The 19,518-nt window shown below is 37.9% G+C and overlaps 1 pseudogene across 1 annotated transcript in view; it reads left to right on the top strand.

Moving 5' to 3' along the window:
• The first annotated feature begins 6,595 nt into the window (after window positions 1-6,595).
• Window positions 6,596-19,518, top strand: part of LOC309974014 (hyaluronan synthase 2-like) — a 29,278-nt pseudogene continuing 16,355 nt past the window's right edge. The window contains exon 1 of the transcript in view: window positions 6,596-7,216. The product of the transcript in view is annotated as a hyaluronan synthase 2-like (transcript). The remainder of the gene's footprint in view (window positions 7,217-19,518) is intronic.

Below are 19,518 nucleotides of genomic sequence, written 5' to 3'. Positions count from 1 at the left end.
TCCTGAGTTATATCCTTTTATAATAAACCAGCAATCTAGTGAGTAAATAGGTTTCTGGGTTCCGTGAGTATTCCTGATTAGTGCTGTCCCTTTCTGTGTGGAAATTTAAGGACCAAGCTCCCTCTGTCTTTGGACTCTGAAATGCCCTAGAAGCTTGTTGAATGCCCTAGAAGCTCTGTTCTGTGGAAGGAAAAGAGGGATTGCACGAGGCCCACCTTCTGTCTTTTAAAAGTCCCTATTGGAAGTGACCTTTCTCATATTTCCATAAGGCTGGAATGTTATAGCCACATCAAGCGGTCTGTGATAAGAAAAAGAGAAAACACAATTTGTGAGTAGTCACACTAAGATTCCCCAAAGTGTAATGGGTATCCACTCAGCATCACCTCAATGTATGATGAGGAGTAGAATTTGCCATCCCAAAATATGTCTCTTTGGCATAAGGATTATATTGAGCTAAAGGCAATTAAAACCCAGCAGATTCAGGAAAAGCTCATTACTTCCCCTTCCATTGCCTAAATTTGCACTGGAAAGTGATCTTATACCAGGAAGAGAGCTATTACCAGAGATACCTTTGTGCGTAAGAAACTTATCTGCCTTAACAGGGCAACTTTTGTTTTCCAAACATCTCCTCCTTTCCTGTAACCCCAGACTCCTATGTGTTTCATTTCCTTAGCTCAGAATGTTATAAGGCCTCCAATACCTGGCTGCCCTTTGAGTCATCATATCTTTATGGGGCTGCTGTAAGGAAGTGACTAATTTATTGTTAATTTATCTTATATAATTTTAGTTGTTTAACCAACAAAAGAACCTGTAAGGGAAGAAAGAAGAAGTTTTACTTTCTTGTAATTTGTTCCTCAACTTGTCCATTGCTCTCTCTGGGGCTGCTATAGTTGAGATAGTGGGACTTCTGACACGAGCCAACAGAAGGTAAAGATTCTTACCATGTCAGTCTCTAGATCTCTGCCTGCAGGGTTTGGTGAAATGAGAATGCTGAGAGTTTCTTGTTCTCAATGAGAAAATTTCCTCTGATCTCTATCAGCCAGAAGGCGCACATACTGATGTGCATTTGGCAGCCGGTGGAGTAGACTGGGATTCTGGGACATAAATTCACAAGCAGCAGCATCTTGTCTGATCACGGCAGCTCTCAGGGGAATTTTTTATCAGGGGTCCCAGTCCACAAGCGGCCTTTGTCATGTCAACCTTCATTGTCTTTGTTAGTGCTAGAAAATCCCATTCTAGCAGTGCCTGCCTCGTGTGACAGGTTAGCAGATCTGTGACTGGAGGTGTCTCACATTCTCATGGGAAACAGAAGAGACTGTTTTCACTACACCCTTCTTACTGCCTATGACAATGAAGGTCTTTGTTTTCTTAAGTTAACTCTGGGAGTAAAATTTTTGGATCTTGTGAGGACTGTATCTTTTGTATTCTCCTCTGGGATGCCTGTTGCACCCATGGTTAAGCCATAAAAAAGCTTATTGGTTTGAGTAGTTATTGAGATTAGTAGATCCAACTGGTCAATTCAATCCTTTGAATTGACTATATTTAAAAGAAAAAAAATAGAGAGACCTCTCACCCTAAACAATTGTTTTATTGGTACTTATGGAAAGACCATGTTGAAAACTGTATGCAAAGGAGTATAATGGTTACGGACTTCCTTAACAAGATTAAAAAAACAAGAATTATACTAAGAACAAAACTTAAAGTCCACATGTAATGTAAATTCCCCTTCTCTCCCACTCCCTGCTCCTGACCCTCCAGAAGATCTTTTGGGTCTCTGGGTCCCTGATCTGAACAACCCCCTTACTTAAAATCCAGCCCCATTACCTCAGCAAATTCCCTTAGAATCCAAAACTTCTCCAACCTCCCCAGAAAAATCTCTTAAATACCCAGCAGCCTGTTTTGATTTCCTTTTCTTTAAAAATATTTTCAGAGAGCCCTCCAGCCTGATCTCCAGGTACAGGTTATTCATGTAAATACAAAAACATCCAGAAAGTAAATTTATCAGACTCACCCAAAATGGGTGATAGGGTTCATTTTGCTTCCCCTTACAACTACTCCTACTTTCCAGGTCTCTTTAATCAGGCTCTGTTAGCTCCAGGCTTTCCTACGCAATGTCCTTTGCAGATGTATCCTGGACCCCCCACTGCAGATAATTCATGTCCCCTGGACAGCAGCAGATCTAAATTATAAAGCCCTTTTACCTCCACTTTCAGAAAATTCTACCAACTTTAGATAGGAGTTAGAAAGATTTATTTGAAACTTGAATCTTTAGAGAAACAAAAGCCTAACTCTGAGAGCAACTTGAAAGTACACTTCAATTGTTTCCTATTTCCTGCAGAGATTTGCAGATGTTGTCAAAATCAGGACCTTGGAAGTATGATTGCCCTACACTTAAGAAAAAGAAGGAAAATTTCAAAAAATAATTACTCTAGATTTCTGACAATACCAAATATACCCCAAAGCTCCTTGGATAAAACTTAGATACTTTCTCTGTGCTTTCGTGATGTAGATTTTCTACCCCATCTTCTCTAGGACCTACGATCCAAACATCTCCTATGCTTTCTTGTAAATGGCCTTCCTCCCCTTTATTGACTCAGAGTCCTACCTCTTCGTTAGCTCAGGATCTTATATAAGCCTCAATTACCTGGATACCTCTTGAGCCTTCAGATCTTTTGCGGACTCCTGTAAGTACATAATTAATTTTGTTTTTCTCTTGTTAATCTGTCTCATGTCATTTTAATTGTTTAACCAACCAAAAACCTAGAAAGGAAGAAAGGAAGAGTTTTTTCCACACTATAGTTACTCTAAGGAATACAATGTGAAATAATGCCTCTTGGAGCTGAGTGATGTGTTATTAAAAAAAAAAACTGAGCAAATTTGAAGATTTAATTGGCTTTATTCAATGATTCATTAATCAGGCAGCATCCTACCTAACAAGTAGAAAAGAGATTCCAGGAGCTATACAAAATCTAAGGCATTTATGGGCAGAAGGAGGTGGGAAGAGAATGTCTGTAGCAAAGAATGGATTGTTTAAAGCAAGGTCACTTTCCTTTGGGGTAAGGAGGATATCTATCACAGATTACATCATTAGTGCTGACCAGGTAACTCCAGACTGACTAGTCACATTTCTGGGAGAGGTTGAAACTGCAATTAGGTTAGTTATTCAGTCTCAGTTTGCTGACAAAGGGCTTAGCACAGATGACTCCATTTTGGGCATATTGTTTCTTTTTTAATAGATGTGATGTGGCCACACAACTAGTAACAACAAAGATGTTAGTAAGTGTTATGTCCACATTCAATTTGAAGTCTTAATGTGGACCAGGAAAATATAAATATGAAGCATATCCAGCAAGAGATTTTGCAGAAACAATTGTTTAGCCTAAGGTACCATTGAAAATAAATGTACTTAGCTTTCAAAAACTAGTTGAACTAAAGGAAAATATTAATTCTATGTAAAAATGACAAAACCCTGAAGTTGGTGTGAATGATTGAAGATGGGGACACTGCATTTATACCAATTATGTTCCTCATAAAAGTTCATTCTTTGAAGAGGAAGAAAATAACCTTCAGTGGGAGAAAAAAAATGGGAATACTGTGATTTATAATAGGTAATATATATTTGGCTTTTGTCACATTTCTGGTACAGAGTTCCTAAAACCCTTGGAATTTCCTAAGTGATAAGAACATTGGAGGTGTCTTTGTTATGTTCATAAGGAGACTTTTGGAAAGCACCTAAGGATGGGGGCTGGTTGCCAGTGGAGCCAACCATGTGATTACAGATTGGAATATACACTCTCATGCCCAGACCTCTAGGGAGGGAAGAGGGGCTGGAGATTGAATATAATGGCCAATGGCCAATGAAGTAATCCATCTTGCCTATGTAATGAAGCCTCCATTAAAAACTCAAACAAGAAGCTTCAGAGAGCTTCTGGGTTGGTGAACATGTGGAGATTTGGGGAGAGTGGTGTGCCCGGAGAGGACACGGAAGGCCTGTGCACTTTCCCCACACCTTGCGCTATGCATTTATTCCGTGTGGTTGTTACTGAGTTATTTTACAATAAACCAGTAATGTAGTGAGTAAAAGGGTTTGTTTGGTTTGTGTTTGTTTGGTTATGTAAGCCAATCTAGCAAATTCATCGCATACACAAAAGAGGGTCTTGGAGACCTCAGATTTATAGCCTGTTGCTCAAAAGTACAGGTAACCACCTGAGATTTGGATGGGCATCTGAAGTGCTAGGAGGGAAGTCTTGTAGGACTGAATACTTAACCTATGGAATCAGATACTATCTCTGGGAAGACAGTGTCAGAATTGAGTTAAATTGTAGGACACCAAGGTGGTGTCCTGAGAACTGTTTGTTAGATGTGAAAAACCCCCTCTGCTGTACTCATTAGAATTGGGCCCAGGAAACCAAAAAGAAAGACAAAATCAAAAAGACCTACTAGGCACCTCTTCTATACTCAGCATTGGAGATGCTTTGGGAAATACAGAAAATATGATCCTTCTATGTGGTACATATACACAATGGAATGCTACTCAGCCATAAAAAAGAACGAAATAATGCCATTTGCAGCAACATGTATGCAACTAGAGATTATCATACTAAGTGAAGTAAGTCAGAAAGAGAAAGACACCATATGATATCACTTATACCTGGAATTGAAATATGACACAAATGAACTTATCTAGGAAACAGAAACAAAATCAGGGACATAGAGAATAGACTGGTGGTTGCCAAGGGGGTGGTGGTGGGAGAAGGTAGGGTGGGAGTTTGGGATTAGCAGATGCAAACTGGTATATATAGAATGGATAAACAACAAGGTCCTACTGTATAGCACAGGGAACTATATTCAATATACTGTGATAAACCATAATGGAAAATAATATGAAAAAGAATGTATATATATGTATAACTGAGTCACTTTGCTGTACAGTAGTAATTAACACATTGTAATTCAACTATACTTTAATAAAAAATAAATTAAAAAAGAAAATATGATCCTTCTATACAGTAGTTGTTCAAAACCTTATTCATACAATCTGAAGGGAGGAGCACAAAACTGGCTATTATTAAGAACTGAAATTGCTTCAGGTCTAATGTGTTAAATCTTTTAAGAAGATGGGAAACTCACCTGTTGGAATTAAGCATGGTGCTATTTCTTCTTTCATTTATGATTTATTTCTACTAACATTCATTGTGTGCTTACTGTTCCAGTAAGTTTCCTGATCCCCAGAATCTAACCAGCTGGTGTCAGTGATGGGGGATGGGGGATACAGCCATCAAACAAAGAAACGCAATTCAGAATCGCAGGGGTTTGATAGAAGTCTGTGCAGGATATCTAGGCATAAAGTATTTTTAATGTCAACAGAGCCTTTGGGAATAATCAAGGCTAAACTCCCTCATTTAACAAATTAAAATAAAAAAAAACAAAACAAAACTGAGGCCCAGAGAGATAAAGTGACTGGCTTAAGGTTATACAGGTAGTTGATGGAAGAGCTAGTCCGAGAATCCAGTTATTCTGATCTTTAACCTCAGCTGGGTGCATGGAAAAAGTGTGAGCTGAGGGATTTGAATAAGAGGTGAGATGGAATTACACATGGGAAATTCAGCAAAACCTGTGGATTTTTCATTGGTCAGTATTGGGGGTGAGGGAACACCATGGTACGGGAAGAAAGTGTCTTGCTTGTTAGGAAGTTCAGGTTATACACTTATCTATGACCCCATACATAGAGTGCATCCTTAGAAAGATCATCTAATACACTAAAAACACTGCATCTGTATATTTGTTTAACACATTATGATTTTCAGTGGTATGTTGCACCATCATCTCATCTGATGTTTGAAAGAGTCCTCTGAGGCGTGCTGAAAGGGCATCCTTATACCTGTTTTGCAGATAAGCAAATTGAGGTGTAGAAAGTCCCACAGCTACTAAGGTGAGAAACTCAGGGTTATAAATGTCCATCGACAGAGGAATGGATAAAGAAGATGAGGTACATATATAAAATGGAATTTACTCAGTCTTTTAAAAGAAATAATGCCATTTACAGCAGCATAGATGCATCTAGAGATTGTCATACTGAGTGAAGTAAGTCAGACAAAGAGAAATATCGTATGATATCCCTTACACGCAGAATCTAAAAAGAAATGAACTTATTTACAAAACAGAAACAGACTCACAGGCTTAGAGAACAAACTTATGGTTATGAGGGGGGAAGGGTGGGTGGAAGGGATAATTAAGGAGTTTGGGATCGACATGTACACACTGCCATATTTAAAATTGATAACCAACAAGGACCTACTGTACAGCACAGGGAACTCTGCTTAATGTTATGTGGCAGCCTGGATGGGAGGGGAGTTTGGGGGAGAATGGATACATGTATATGTATGGCTGAGTCACTTTGCTGTGTGCCTGAAACTATCACAACATTGGCTATACTCCAATATAAAATAAAAAGTTTTTTTTTAAAAAAAGGAAAGAAACTCAGGGTTAGAACACTTGGAATGCTTCTAGTCCAATGCTCTCCCTGTGATACTATGTATATAACAAGCATGGGACAAGAGTGGCTAACCAAGTGCATCATGTGATTACTTTACAGATGCATTGTGAGAAGTTTCTAAGTTTCCTGAGAATATCTGGAACCACGCTCTTTGGAGCCTCTCTCCTCACTGGAATGATCGTTTCTTATATTGTTGGCTACCAATTTATCCATACAGATGATTACTATTTATCTTTTGGACCATATGGTGCCTTTTTAGCTTTACACTTCCTTATTCAAAACCTGTTTGCCTTTTTGGAGCACTGAAAAATGAAAAAATACTGAAATATTCCCGTTAACTTGAACAAATCTGTTGCTCTTTGCATTGCTGCGCATCAAGAAGATCCAGACTACTTACGGAAATGTTTGCAATCTGTGAAAAGGCTAACCTACCCTGGAATTAAAGTTGTCATGGTCATAGATGGAAACTCGGAAGATGACCTTTACATGATGGACATCTTCAGCAAAGTCATGGGCAGGGACAAATCAGCCACTTATATCTGGAAAAACAACTTTCACGTGAAAGGTCCTGGTGAGACAGATGGGTCACATAAAGAAAGCTCACAACTTGTCACACAGTTGGTCTTGTCCAACAGACATTTTTGCATCATGCAAAAATGGGGTGGAAAAAGAGAAGTCATGTACGTGGCTTTCAGAGCACTGGGGCGAAGTGTGGATTCTGTACACATAGGTTTCCACATCTGCCAGGACAAACATACGTTTAAATAAAGCATCTTTTGTATCTCTCCAGTCATATGCTATGACTTGTCCTATGACACAGTACTCCTTTCAGTTCATCTGAAAACAGCATGACTGTTGAAAGCACATTCCAAAACAGAGAAAAAAAATCTTATGAAATGGTTAAGACAATGAAAATGCTTAACTTCTACAGTGTTATTGGTTGGAAATCAAGATTATTTTGAACAGGAGACTCGTCCTTCCTTCTCTTCCTCTATCTTACCTTTTCTTCCACCTTGGATGTGCCAACATTATTATTTTCCACAATCTTAAAATCACCAGCGTTGCCAAGAAATAGTGTCTGTCCCAGCAGAAGTGTCTTGAGAAAATCTGCAGGCCCAAGGAAGTGTTTCACAGAGACTAGGCAAAATGAGAATGGAGAAAACAATTTTTTTTTTTTTTTTTTTTTGCGGTACGCGGGCCTCTCACTGTTGTGGCCTCTCCCGTTGCGGAGCACAGGCTCCGGACGCGCAGGCTCAGCGGCCATGGCTCACGGGCCTAGCCACTCTGCGGCATGTGGGATCTTCCCGGACCAGGGCACGAACCTGTATCCCCTGCATTGGCAGGTGGACTCTCAACCGCTGCGCCACCAGGGAAGCCTGAGAAGACAATTTTGATTTAACAGGATAAGGAATTCAAAATTTAGACACAGAGAAAAAGAATAGGAAAATGAAAAAGGGTGGGGGAGATCAACTTTCCAGAGCAAAACCTAAGTCATGTTTATTTCACTTTCCAAACAGCATTACCTCATTCACTGCAACTTGAACTTTGAAAACATTTGTGATGTCGTTTGCTTGCATGAAAATCAGACAGGCTGTGTCTCTCATTAATTCCCTGCCTGCACACTCTTGGGTTTCTCCTCTCCTAGCTGTCATTGAGGTTTTCTTTTTTAGAATGTTAGTAGGGCTCCTGTGAGTTTTCTTCCTTTTTTTAAAAAAATTTAATTTAATTTAATTTTTTTACATAGCAGGTTCTTACTAGTTATCTATTTTATACATATTACTGTATATATGTCAATCCCAATCTCCCAATTCATTCCACCACCCCCTCCCTGCTTTCCCCCCTTGGTTTCCATACATTTGTTCTCTACATCTGTGTCTCTATTTCTGCCTTGCAAACCAGTTCATCTGTACCATTTTTCTTTTTTTCTTTTCTTTTTTTTAAACATCTTTATTGGAGTATAATTGCTTTACAATGGTGTGTTAGCTTCTGCTTTATAAAAAAGTGAATCAGTTATACATATACATATGTTCCCATATCTCTTCCCTCTTGTACGATTTTTCCAGATTCCACATATATGCGTTAATATACGACATTTGTTTTTCCCTTTCTGACTTACTATACTAGGTATGACAGTCTCTAGGTCCACCCACATCTCTACAAATGACCCAATTTTGCTCCTTTTTATAGCCTAGTACTATTCCATTGTATATATGTACCACATCTTCTTTATCCATTTGTCTGTCGATGGGCATTTAGGTTGCTTCCATGTCCTGGCTATTGTAAATAGTGCTGCAATGAACATTGGGGTGCATGTGTCTTTTTGAATTATGGTTTTCTCCAGGTATATGCCCCGTAGTGGGATTGCTGGGTCATATGGTAATTCGATTTTTAGTTTTTTAAGGAACCTCCATACTCTTCTCCATAGTGGCTGTATCAATTTACATTCCCACCAACGGTGCAAGAGAGTTCCTTTTTCTACACACCCTCTCCAGCATTTGTTGTTTGTAGATTTTCGGATGATGCCCATTCTAACCAGTGTGAGGTAATACCTCATTGTAGTTTTGATTTGCATTTCTCTAATAATTAGTGATGTAGAGCATATTTTCATGTGCCAAGAGGCCATCTGTATGTCTTCTTTGGAGAAATATCCATTTAGGCCTTCTGCCCATTTTTTGATTGGGTTGTTTGATTTTTTAATATTGAGCTGCATGAGCTGTTTATATATTTTGGAGATTAATCCTTTGTCCACTGATTGGTTGCAAATATTTTCTCCCACTCTGGGGGTTGTCTTTTTGTCTTGTTTATGGTTTCCTTTACTGTGCAAGAGCTTTTAAGTTTCTTTAAGTCCCATTTGTTTATTTTTGTTCTTATTTCCATTTCTCTAGGAAGTGGGTCAAAAAGGATCTTGCTGTGATTTATGTCATAGAGTGTTCTTCCTATGTTTTCCTCTAAGAGTTTTATAGAGTCTGGCCTTACATTTTGGTCTTCAATCCAAGAACATAGTATATCCCCCCATCTGTTTGTGTCATCTTTGATTTCTTTCATCAGTGTCTTATAGTTTTCTGCTTACAGGTCTTTTGTCTTCTTAGGTAGTTTATTCCTAGGTATTTTATTCTTTTAGTTGCAGTGGTAAATGGGAGTGTGTCCTTAATTTCTCTTTCTGATCTTTTGTTGTTAGTGTATAGGAATGCAAGAGTTTTCTGTGCATTAATTTTGTATCCTGAAATTTTACCAAATTCTTTGATTAGCTCTAGTAGTTTTCTGGTGGCATCTTTAGGATTTTCTATGTATAGTATCACTTCACCTGCAAACAGTGACAATTTTACTTCTCCTTTTCCAATCTGTATTACTTTTATTTCTTTTTCTTCTCTGATTGCCGAGGCTAGGACTTCCAAAACTTGGTTGAATAATAGTGGCGAGAGTGGACATCCTTGTCTTCCTCATGATCTTAGAGGAAGTGCTTTCAGTTTTTCACCATTGAGACCGATGCTTGCTGTGGGTTTGTCATATATGGCCTTTATTATGTTGAGGTAAGATCCCTCTATGCCCACTTTATAGAAAGTTTTAATCATAAATGGGTGTTGAATTTTGTCAAAAGCTTTTTCTACATCTATTGAGGCTATCATATGTTTTTTATCCTTCCGTTTGTTAATATGGTGTATCACATAGATTGATTTGCATATATTGAAGAATCCTTGCATCCCTGGGATAAATCCCACTTGATCATGATGTATGATCCTTTTAATGTGCTGTTGGATTCTGTTTGCTAGTATTTTGTTGAGGATTTTTCATCTATATTCATCAGTGATATTGGTCTGTAATTTTCTTTTTTTGAAGTGTCTTTGTCTGGTTTTGGTATCAGGATGATGGTGGCCTCAGAGAATGAGTTTGGGAGTGTTCTTTCCTCTGCAATTTTTTGGAAGAGTTTGAGAAGGATGAGTGTTAGCTCTTCTCTAAATGTTTGATAGAATTCACCTGTGAAGCCATCTGGTCCTGGACTTTTGTTTGTTGGAAGGTTTTTAATCACAGCTTCAATTTCAGTGCTTGTGATTGGTCTGTTCATATTTTCTGTTTCTTCTTGGTTCAGTGTTGGAAGGTTATATCTTTCTAAGAATTTGTCCGTTTCTTCCAGGTTGTCCATTTTATTGGCATAGAGTTGCTTGTAGTAGTCTCTTATGAAGTTTTGTATATCTGTGGTGTCCATGGTAACTTCTTTTTCATTTCTAATTTTATTGATTTGAGTCCTCTTCCCATTTTTCTTGATTAGTCTGGCTAAAGGTTTATCAATTTTGTTTATTTTCTCAAAGAACCAGCTTTTAGTTTTATTGTTCTTTGCTATTTTCTTTCTTTCTATTTCATTTATTTCTGCTCTGATCTTTATGATTTCTTTCCTTCTACTAACTTTGGGTTTTGTTTTTTCTTCTTTCTCTAGTTCCTTTAGGTGTAAGGTTAGATTGTTTATTTGAGATTTTTCTTTTCTCTTGAGGTAGGTAGGCTTGTATTGCTATAAACTTCCCTCTTGGACCACCTTTTGCTGCATCCCATAGGTTTTGGATCGTCATGTTTTCATCATCATTTGTCTCTAGGTATTTTTTTTTATTTCTTCTTTGATTTCTTCTGATCAAATCTCTTGGTTATTTAGTAACATATTCTTTAGCCTCCATGTGTTTGTGTTTTTTACGTTTTTTTCCCTGTAACTGATTTCTAACCTCATAGCGTTGTGGTCAGAAAAGATGCTTGATACGATTTCAATTTTCTTAAATTTACCGAGACTTGATTTGTGACCCAAGATGTGATGTATCCTGAAGACTGTTCCATGCGCACTTGAGAAGAAAGTGTAGTCTGCTGTTTTTGGATGGAATGTCCTATAAATATCAATTAAATCTATCAGGTCTACTGTGTCATTTAAAGCTTGTATTTCCTTATTAATTTTCTCTCTGAATGATCTGTCCATTTGTGTAGATGATCCGTCCATTGGTGTAAGTGAGTTGTTAAAGTCCCCTACTATTATTGTATTACTGTCGATTTCCTCTTTTATAGCTGTTAGCATTTTCCTTATGTATTGAGGTGCTCCTATGTTGGGTGTATAAATATTTATAATTGTTATATCTTTTTCTCGGATTGACCCCTTGATCAATATATAGTGTCCTTCCTTGTCTCTTACAACATTCTTTATTTTAAAGTCTATTTTGTCTGATACGAGAATTGCTACTCCAGCTTTCTTTTGATTTCCATTTGAATGGAATATCTTTTTCCATCCCCTCACTTTCAGTCTGTATGTATCTCTAGGTCTAAAGTGGGTCTCTTGTAGACAGCATGTATATGGGTCTTGTTTTTGTATCCATCCAGCAAGCCTCTGTCTTTTGGTTGGGGCATTTAATCCATTCACATTTATGGTGATTATCGATATGTATGTTACTATTACCATTTTCTTAATTGTTTTGGGTTTGTTTTTGTAGGTCCTTATCGTCTCTTGTGTTTCCCACTTAGAGAAGTTCCTTTAGCATTTGTTGTAGAGCTGGTTTGGTGGTGCTGAATTCTTTTAGCTTTTGTTTGTCTGGAAAGCTTTTGATTTCTCCGTTGAACCTGAAAGAGATCCTTGCTGGGTAGAGTAATCTTGGTTTTACATTCTTCCCTTTCATCACTTTAAATATATCATGCCACTCCCTCTGGCTTGTAGAGTTTCTGCTGAGAAATCAGCAGTTAACCTTATGGGAATTCCCTTGTATGTTATTTGTCATTTTCCCCTTGTTGCTTTTAATAATTTTTCTGTCTTTAATTTTTGTCAATTTGATTACTATGTGTCTTGGCGTGTTTCACCTTGGGTTTATCCTGCCTGGGACTATCTGCACTTTTTGGACTTGGGTGGCAGCTATTTCCTTTCCCATGTTAGGGAAGTTTTCAACTATAATATCTTCAAATATTTTCTCAGGTCCTTTCTCTCTCTCTTCTCCTTCTGGGACCCTCATAATACAAATGTTGGTGCATTTAATGTTGTCCCAGTGGTCTCTTAGGTGTCTTCATTTCCTTTCATTCTTTTTTCTTTATTCTGTTCCAGAGCAGTGAATTCCACCATCCTGTCTTCCAGGTCACTTATCCGTTCCTCTGCCTCAGATATTCTGCTATTGATTCCTTCTAGTGCATTTTTCATTTCACTTATTGTATTGTTCATCTCTGTTTGTTTGTTCTTTAATTCTTGTAGGTGTTTGTTCTTTAATTCTTCTAGGTCTTTGTTAAACATTTCTTGCATCTTCTTGATCTTTGCCTCCATTCTTTTTCCGAGGTTCTGGATCATCTTCACTATCATTATTCTGAATTCTTTTTCTGGAAGGTTGTCTATCTCCACTTCATTTAGTTGGTTTTCTGGGGTTTTATTTGTTCCTTCATCTGGTAGATAGTCTTCTGCCTTTTCACTTTGTCTATCTTTCTGTGAATGTGGTTTTCGTTTCACAGGCTGCAGGAATGTAGTTCTTCTTGCTTCTGCTGTCTGCCCTCTGGGAGATGAGGCTATCTAAGAGGCTTGTGCACATTTCCTGATGGGAGGGACTCATGGAGGTTAGAGCTGGTTGTTGCTCTGGTGGGCAGAGCTCAGTAAAACTTTAATCTGCTTTTCTGCTGATGGGTGGAGCTGAGTTCCCTCCCTATTTTTTGTGGCCTGGAGCAAACCAGCACTGGAGTCTACAGGCCCTTTGGTGGGGCTAATGGCAGACTCTGGGAGGGCTCATGCCAAGAAGTACTTCCCAGAACTTCTGCTGCCAGTGTCCTTCCCCTCAGTGAGCCACAGCCACCCCCTGCATCTGCAGGAGACCATCCAACACTAGCAGATAGGTCTGGTTCAGTCTCCTATGTTTTCACTGCTCCTTCCCCCTGGGTCCTGATGCACACACTACTTTGTGTGTGCCCTCCAAGAGTGGAGTCTCTGTTTCCCCCAGTCCTGTCAAAGTCCTGAAGTCAAATCCCGCTAGCCCTCAAAGTCTTATTCTCTGGGAATTCCTCCTCCTGTTGCCAGACTCCCAGGTTGGGAAGCCTGATGTCAGCCTCAGAACCTTCACTCCAGTGGGTGGACTTCTGTGGTATAAGTGTTCTCCAGTTTGTGGGTCACCCAACCAGCAGTTATGGGATCTGACTTTATTGTGATTGCACCCCTCCTACCATCTCACTGCAGCTTCTCCTTTGTCTTTGGATGTGGGGTATCTTTTTTGGTGAGTTCCAGTGTCTTCCTTTCGATGATTGTTCAGCAGTTAGTTGTGATTCTGGTGCTCTTGCAAGAGGGAGTGAGCACACATCCTTCTACTCCACCATCTTCAACCGATCTCTCCTGTGAGTTTTCTAGTTGTAATTTTCTGCAGATGCTTTACTAGATTTTGGTCATAATAATCAAGAAGGGAGAAATGTCTCTGGCTTACAAAATCCACTGGACACTCTTAGACTTCTGTTGAAAGTAAAATTCTAGTTTTCAGAGGACGCATCATATTTTTTAGGGGTCTTGATGGGCATGAAGTCATGCCCAGTGGACCTCTTTGTGTAATGGGATAAAAATGGACTCTGGCTTTAATGTCAATTGACTGAGATTCTAATCACAGTTGTTAGTAGGTGGTTGACCTTGAGCAAGACCACCTCCCAAACCTCGGTTATCTGGATACAAGAAACTAATCTCATAAAGGGTTTGAGATAATTATTTCAAATCATGTATCCAAAGGGGCTTAACAAAAGTTGTTAATAATGGTATTGTTAATATTATTAAAAAGTTTGCTGACAATACTATTGTTATTTTCTTATATGATCACCTAGTCCTTACTTCAAAACTATAGTACATGTCAATGCCCACCACACAGTGAATTCAGTTAATCTCTGAAGAGTTTTGAAACATTTCTTAAGTTGATGTCATCTGCATATTAATCACTCTTCTAGGGAGTTGATAGAGTTTCACTCCCAAGTTCTTCTAATTTCTAGAACTATCACAATTTAGGTAGTTGTAATTAACTCAGGACATTTTTACATATTTGCCTTTTGCAACTTCAGGCCCAGATGAGAAAATAAAATGAAATATTTAAAGGAAGGGATGACTTGGAAACTTGCAGAGGATTTGAAGAATGAAACCTAAAAGGAGAGAACATCTATTTTGATATTTTCCCTTTAATTCTGGTTAAAACCGTCATTACATTTGTTATTTCTAATCAAGAAGTCATCGTGTGGGGTTTCCTTTTTTTTTTTTTAAACCTGCTCTTCCCAAATCTACATCTTCCATCTTTTTTGTTTTGAATTTTGCTTGTATTCTTGACAATTTGACATTGTACCTGTCCAGGAAAAAAATAATATAAAGTATGAAATGTTAGAATAGCCTTCCTGCTACAGACCTAACCAGGCTTGAGAAATTTCCTTCCTTCAGGGTGAAGCCTCCAGATAGACTGACCCTAGCAGCAGCTGTTAACTGGGCCCTGAATCCTTTGTAGACTCTCAGCCCATTCCAACCATCTAAACAGGGTAAAAAATCTTTTGGCATTCTGAGACCAGTAAATTCCATTCAGTCATCCCTCATGAAATCCCCAGATACTTAACCATCCTTGCCCTATAGCAGTGGAAATTTCTAAAATTTAAATATATGTATAACAGACTTACTTTGCTGTACACCTGAAATTAACACAACATTGTAAATCAACTATACTTCAATAAATATTGAATAAAAAATGCACTCTCATCTTCCATTCTGACTGACCCAAGGTCCAAGAGTTGCAGAGCAGGAACCACAGAAAGACAAAGGGGGAGGAGTTGAGGTTATTGACTCCTGAGGATTACAAGTGATTGAATGTGGAGTTCAAGTTGGTTCGGGATGGAAGGAAGCAAAGTTCAGGTGCTAATACACAAAAGAGAATGGGGGTAGGGGAAGAAATGGACCATCTGCTCATAGTTGCTAATCTGGCTAGAGAACACTGTTTAACGGTGCAGAGAGATGGCCAAAATGATTGGTTTCCAGTTGCAGCTGGATCCTCAGCACTGGTCAGCATTCTTTTCATTTGATTTGACCTTGAGTAATTGTTTTGCTTATTGTTCTCATGTCTCTTATTTTATATTTTCACCACTTTGCCAAGGCCTTACCCAAACTCCTCCCTGCTTAACTACCTGTGATCTTGCCTCCTATGAAAGAGAATATCAAAAATATGTGTTCTGAAGGTTGTCAAAATCTTCTTTACTCTCTCCTGCTTACAGTTTCAAAGGTACCCTTCCTATCTCAAGGGTAACCTTCCGTCTACTCTCCTGGGCTCTCTGGGTAGGCATCCTCTGGTCTATTCCAGACCAATCTTTATCAGTTATCACCTCTTCCTCTATCTTTCTCAGCTGTCATTTCTAGTCTTCTCTACTGACTACTGTCTCAGTTTTATAGCCCCTCAAGTAATTAATACTGACCTGGAATATTGAGGGAAGATTTAGTCTAGGATAAATGCAGTGTGGTAGAGAATTCATCTGTGATGCTAGTGGCTCCTTTCAGAGACAGAGAAGATAGAAAAACAGAAGAAGAAAAATAACAAAATGACAAAACAAAGACGTGGAGAATGAGAAATAAAGAGGATGAGGAAGATTTTCTTAATTTTGAATCAAAGTATTTTTTTTTTCAAAGATGGACAGATTCTGTTCTGTCTAGATATGGCTCAAGGTAGGGCAAAAGTCTTTCATATCTTTTCAAATTAGTATTTATGTTAGCTTTTTTATTTGCCAAAATAACACATGATTAGGGCAGTGTGTTTTTTAAAAATGTAGAAAATCACAATGAGCAAAATTAAAATCATCTGCAGAAAATACTTGACTCAAACATAGATTGTCAAATATAATACTTTCTAGCATATATCTCTCTTCTTTCCCTTCTTTTTTTAAAATTTAATTTAATCTTTTAAATTTATTTTTTAATTGATATATAATTGCTTTACAATGCTGTGTTAGTTTCTGCTGTACAATGAAGTGAATCAGCTATATGTATACTTGTATCCCCTCCCTCTTGGGCCTCCCTCTCCCACCCCACTCCCACCCATCTAGGTCGTCACAGAGCACTAAGCTGAACTCCCTGTGCTATACAGCAGATTCCCACTAACTATCTATTTTACACATGGTACTATTTCCTCTTCATTTATTTGGTCTTATAGGTTTTTACCTTGCTCCTTCATCTGTGACTATTTTTGTTGCTTCATTTTTTTTTTTTTTCTTTATGGGTGGGATTGCATTCCTGTCTTACTGGTTGTTTGGCCTGAAGCTTCCAGCACTGGAGTTTGTAGGCTGTTGGGTAGAGCTGGGTCTTGGTGCTGAGATGAGGACCTCTGGGAGACCTCACTCCGATGAATATTCCCTGGGGTCTGAGGTTCTCTGTTAGTCCAGTTGTTTGGACTCAGAGCTCCCACTGCAGAAGCTCAGGCCTGACCCCTGGCTCGTGAACCAAGATCCCACAAGCTGCACAGGGTGGCAAAAAAAAAAAAAAAAAAAGAAGAAAAAAAGGAGTAGAACAATAACAAAGAGTAAAAAATAAAATAAGATTAGAAAACTAACAGATATGTTAGAAAAAATAAAAATATAGATGAAACAACAACCGGAAGGTAAAACAGTCCCCTTCTTTTTAAAAAAAAATTTGAGGGACTTTCCTGGCAGTCCGGTGGTTAAGACTTCACCTTCCAATGTAGGGGATGTGGGTTCAATCCCTGGTTGGTGATCCCTAAGATCCCACACACCTGTGGCCAAAGAACCAAAAAGTAAAACAGAAGCAATATTGTAACAAATTCAATAAAGACTTTAAAAATGGTCCACACCAAAAAAACTCTTTAAAAGAAGAAATTTTAAATTATGTTATACTTGCCTTTTTGCATCATTTTTTAAATCTACACTATCAGAAGACTTTAAGTATCCTGTGACATCTAGATTATTTAATTGCTTTAACATATCTCCTGTCACTGAATGTGGATTTTACAATGTAAATGGCTATCAGTCTGTGTGATGAAAGAGAAAAATTATCTCAGGAAGTGTGCATTAGGGATTTCCCACGTGGAAAATATACAATACTGTAAATATGAACATTTTCTAAAAAGAAAGTATATAGGAGACAACTGTGTTAATACAGTAAGTCCCCTAAATACGAACCTTCAAGTTGCAAACTTTCAAAGATGCGAACATGTGTTCGCATGTCCAATCACATAAGTTAGTTCATGTGTCTGGTATACCTTGTCATGTGCGTGCATCCTCTACAAGTGGTTGTGCTTTTGTGTACTTTACTGTACAGTACTGTATAGAGTACAGTAGAACAGTATCTTTATTTCAAGGCCAGGATGTCCAGAAGCAAGCGTAAAAGCAGCAGTGATGTAGCTGCTACTGCTGTACTTTTCAAGGTAATGTATTGTAAGATTAAAAATGTTTTCTTTATTTTTTGTGATTGTTTGTTTTTTTATGTATTATTTGTGTGAAAAGTATTATAAACCTACTACAGTAAAGTACTATATAGCCGATTGTGTTAGTTGGGTACCTAGGCTAACTTTGTTGGACTTAACAAACAAATTGGACTTATTGAACACGCTCTTGGAAAAGAACTCGTTCATAGGTAGGGGACTTATTGTAAATACGAATATTTTCTAAAAGGAAAGTATATAGGAGACAACTTTATTATTAACTTAATCGGGTAGCATCCTAGGTATCCAAGATTCACTGAGCAGGAGAAAAGTAAGACTGAATCATTCATAATAGTAGAGTTGACTCTTATTATTTATGAATTCTGTATTTGTAAATTAACCTACTCACTAAATTGTATTCGCTACCCCAAAATCAACAGTTGCAGTGCTTTTGTAGTCATTTGCAGACACGTGCAGAGTGGCAAAAGATTTGATTTGCCCAATGTGCACGTTCCCTGCTAAAGTCGAACAAGATTATGTTTGCCTTCTTGTCTCAGCTTTTAGATAGTAAACGTATAACATCTTTAGTTATTTGTTATGGTAACAAATACCGTACTTTTGCTTAAAATGGTCCCCAACTGCAGCGTCAAAGTGCTATCCAGGGTTCGTAACACACAAAGACTATAATTGCTTTATGGAGAAAATAGGTTTGTTAGATGAGCTTTACTCAGGCATGAGTTATAGTGTAGTTATAGTTGGACATGAGTTCACTGTTAATGAATTGTGTGTGTGTGTGTGTGTGTGTGTGTTTTAAAACAGAAGCACAAATAAAAAAAGTTTAGACATTAATCACTAGACAAAAATATTGTGATCAGAGTCTTGGAGGACTCTAACCCTATATTTCTGCTGGAAGCAAATTTTGATATTTGCTAATTCATTGTTCATAGAAACTTGGTAGAACATAGCTACTGTGAATAATGAGAATTGAATGTATATAATATTTGATTGGTTCCTGTTCTATATAGGAAGTCTAAGAGTAATTTAAATATTCTGAGGGCCGATGTTGAGAATGTTATATAATACGTTTCTTTGTATTCTTCATTTTATAGGATAAGATTAAGAGCACATTGAACTAGGAAAGGGAAAATCTGAATCTAGATTCAACTTAGTTGTTTAGATTGGTGTTTAAGGGCCACCATTATAGGATTTCCTGATTCCCTTTTTTAGAATAAGAATTCCAAACATTTGGAATAAGGGTGTTTCATTGCTTAAGACTTAGAGGTGACAACATTTGGTTTCTCACTTTTCCAGCTGGCTTGTCACCTTTGCTTTACACCTTCTATAAACTTCACTTATATTTAAGCCTTCCTAAAAAGGAAAGGAGAATAACCAAATGATTCCTTTTTTAAAAAATTCAATGTTTTGAAGATATTCTAGGTTGAGCAGAGACCAGAATTATTTTATAAAAATTTGGGTAATTCATCCTACCAAAGAAGGAATATATCTTCCTAATCTCTTTCAAGAAGAGTAATAAAGAAATGCCAAATTGTATAGGTGTCCAGAAGTAGAGGCTTTCCATTGGCTAGATTTGAGATCTTATACCATAAACCAAATACTATAAGAGAGGATTGTCCTCCCCATTCTCCATCTCTCTCCCAAAAG

This window comes from Leucopleurus acutus (assembly GCF_964270905.1).
Source record: "Leucopleurus acutus genome assembly, chromosome: 17".
In the NCBI taxonomy this organism is placed as follows: domain Eukaryota; kingdom Metazoa; phylum Chordata; class Mammalia; order Artiodactyla; family Delphinidae; genus Leucopleurus; species Leucopleurus acutus.
The sequence above is the reverse complement of the archived record's forward strand: the minus strand, read 5'-3'. Positions and strand labels throughout refer to the sequence as shown.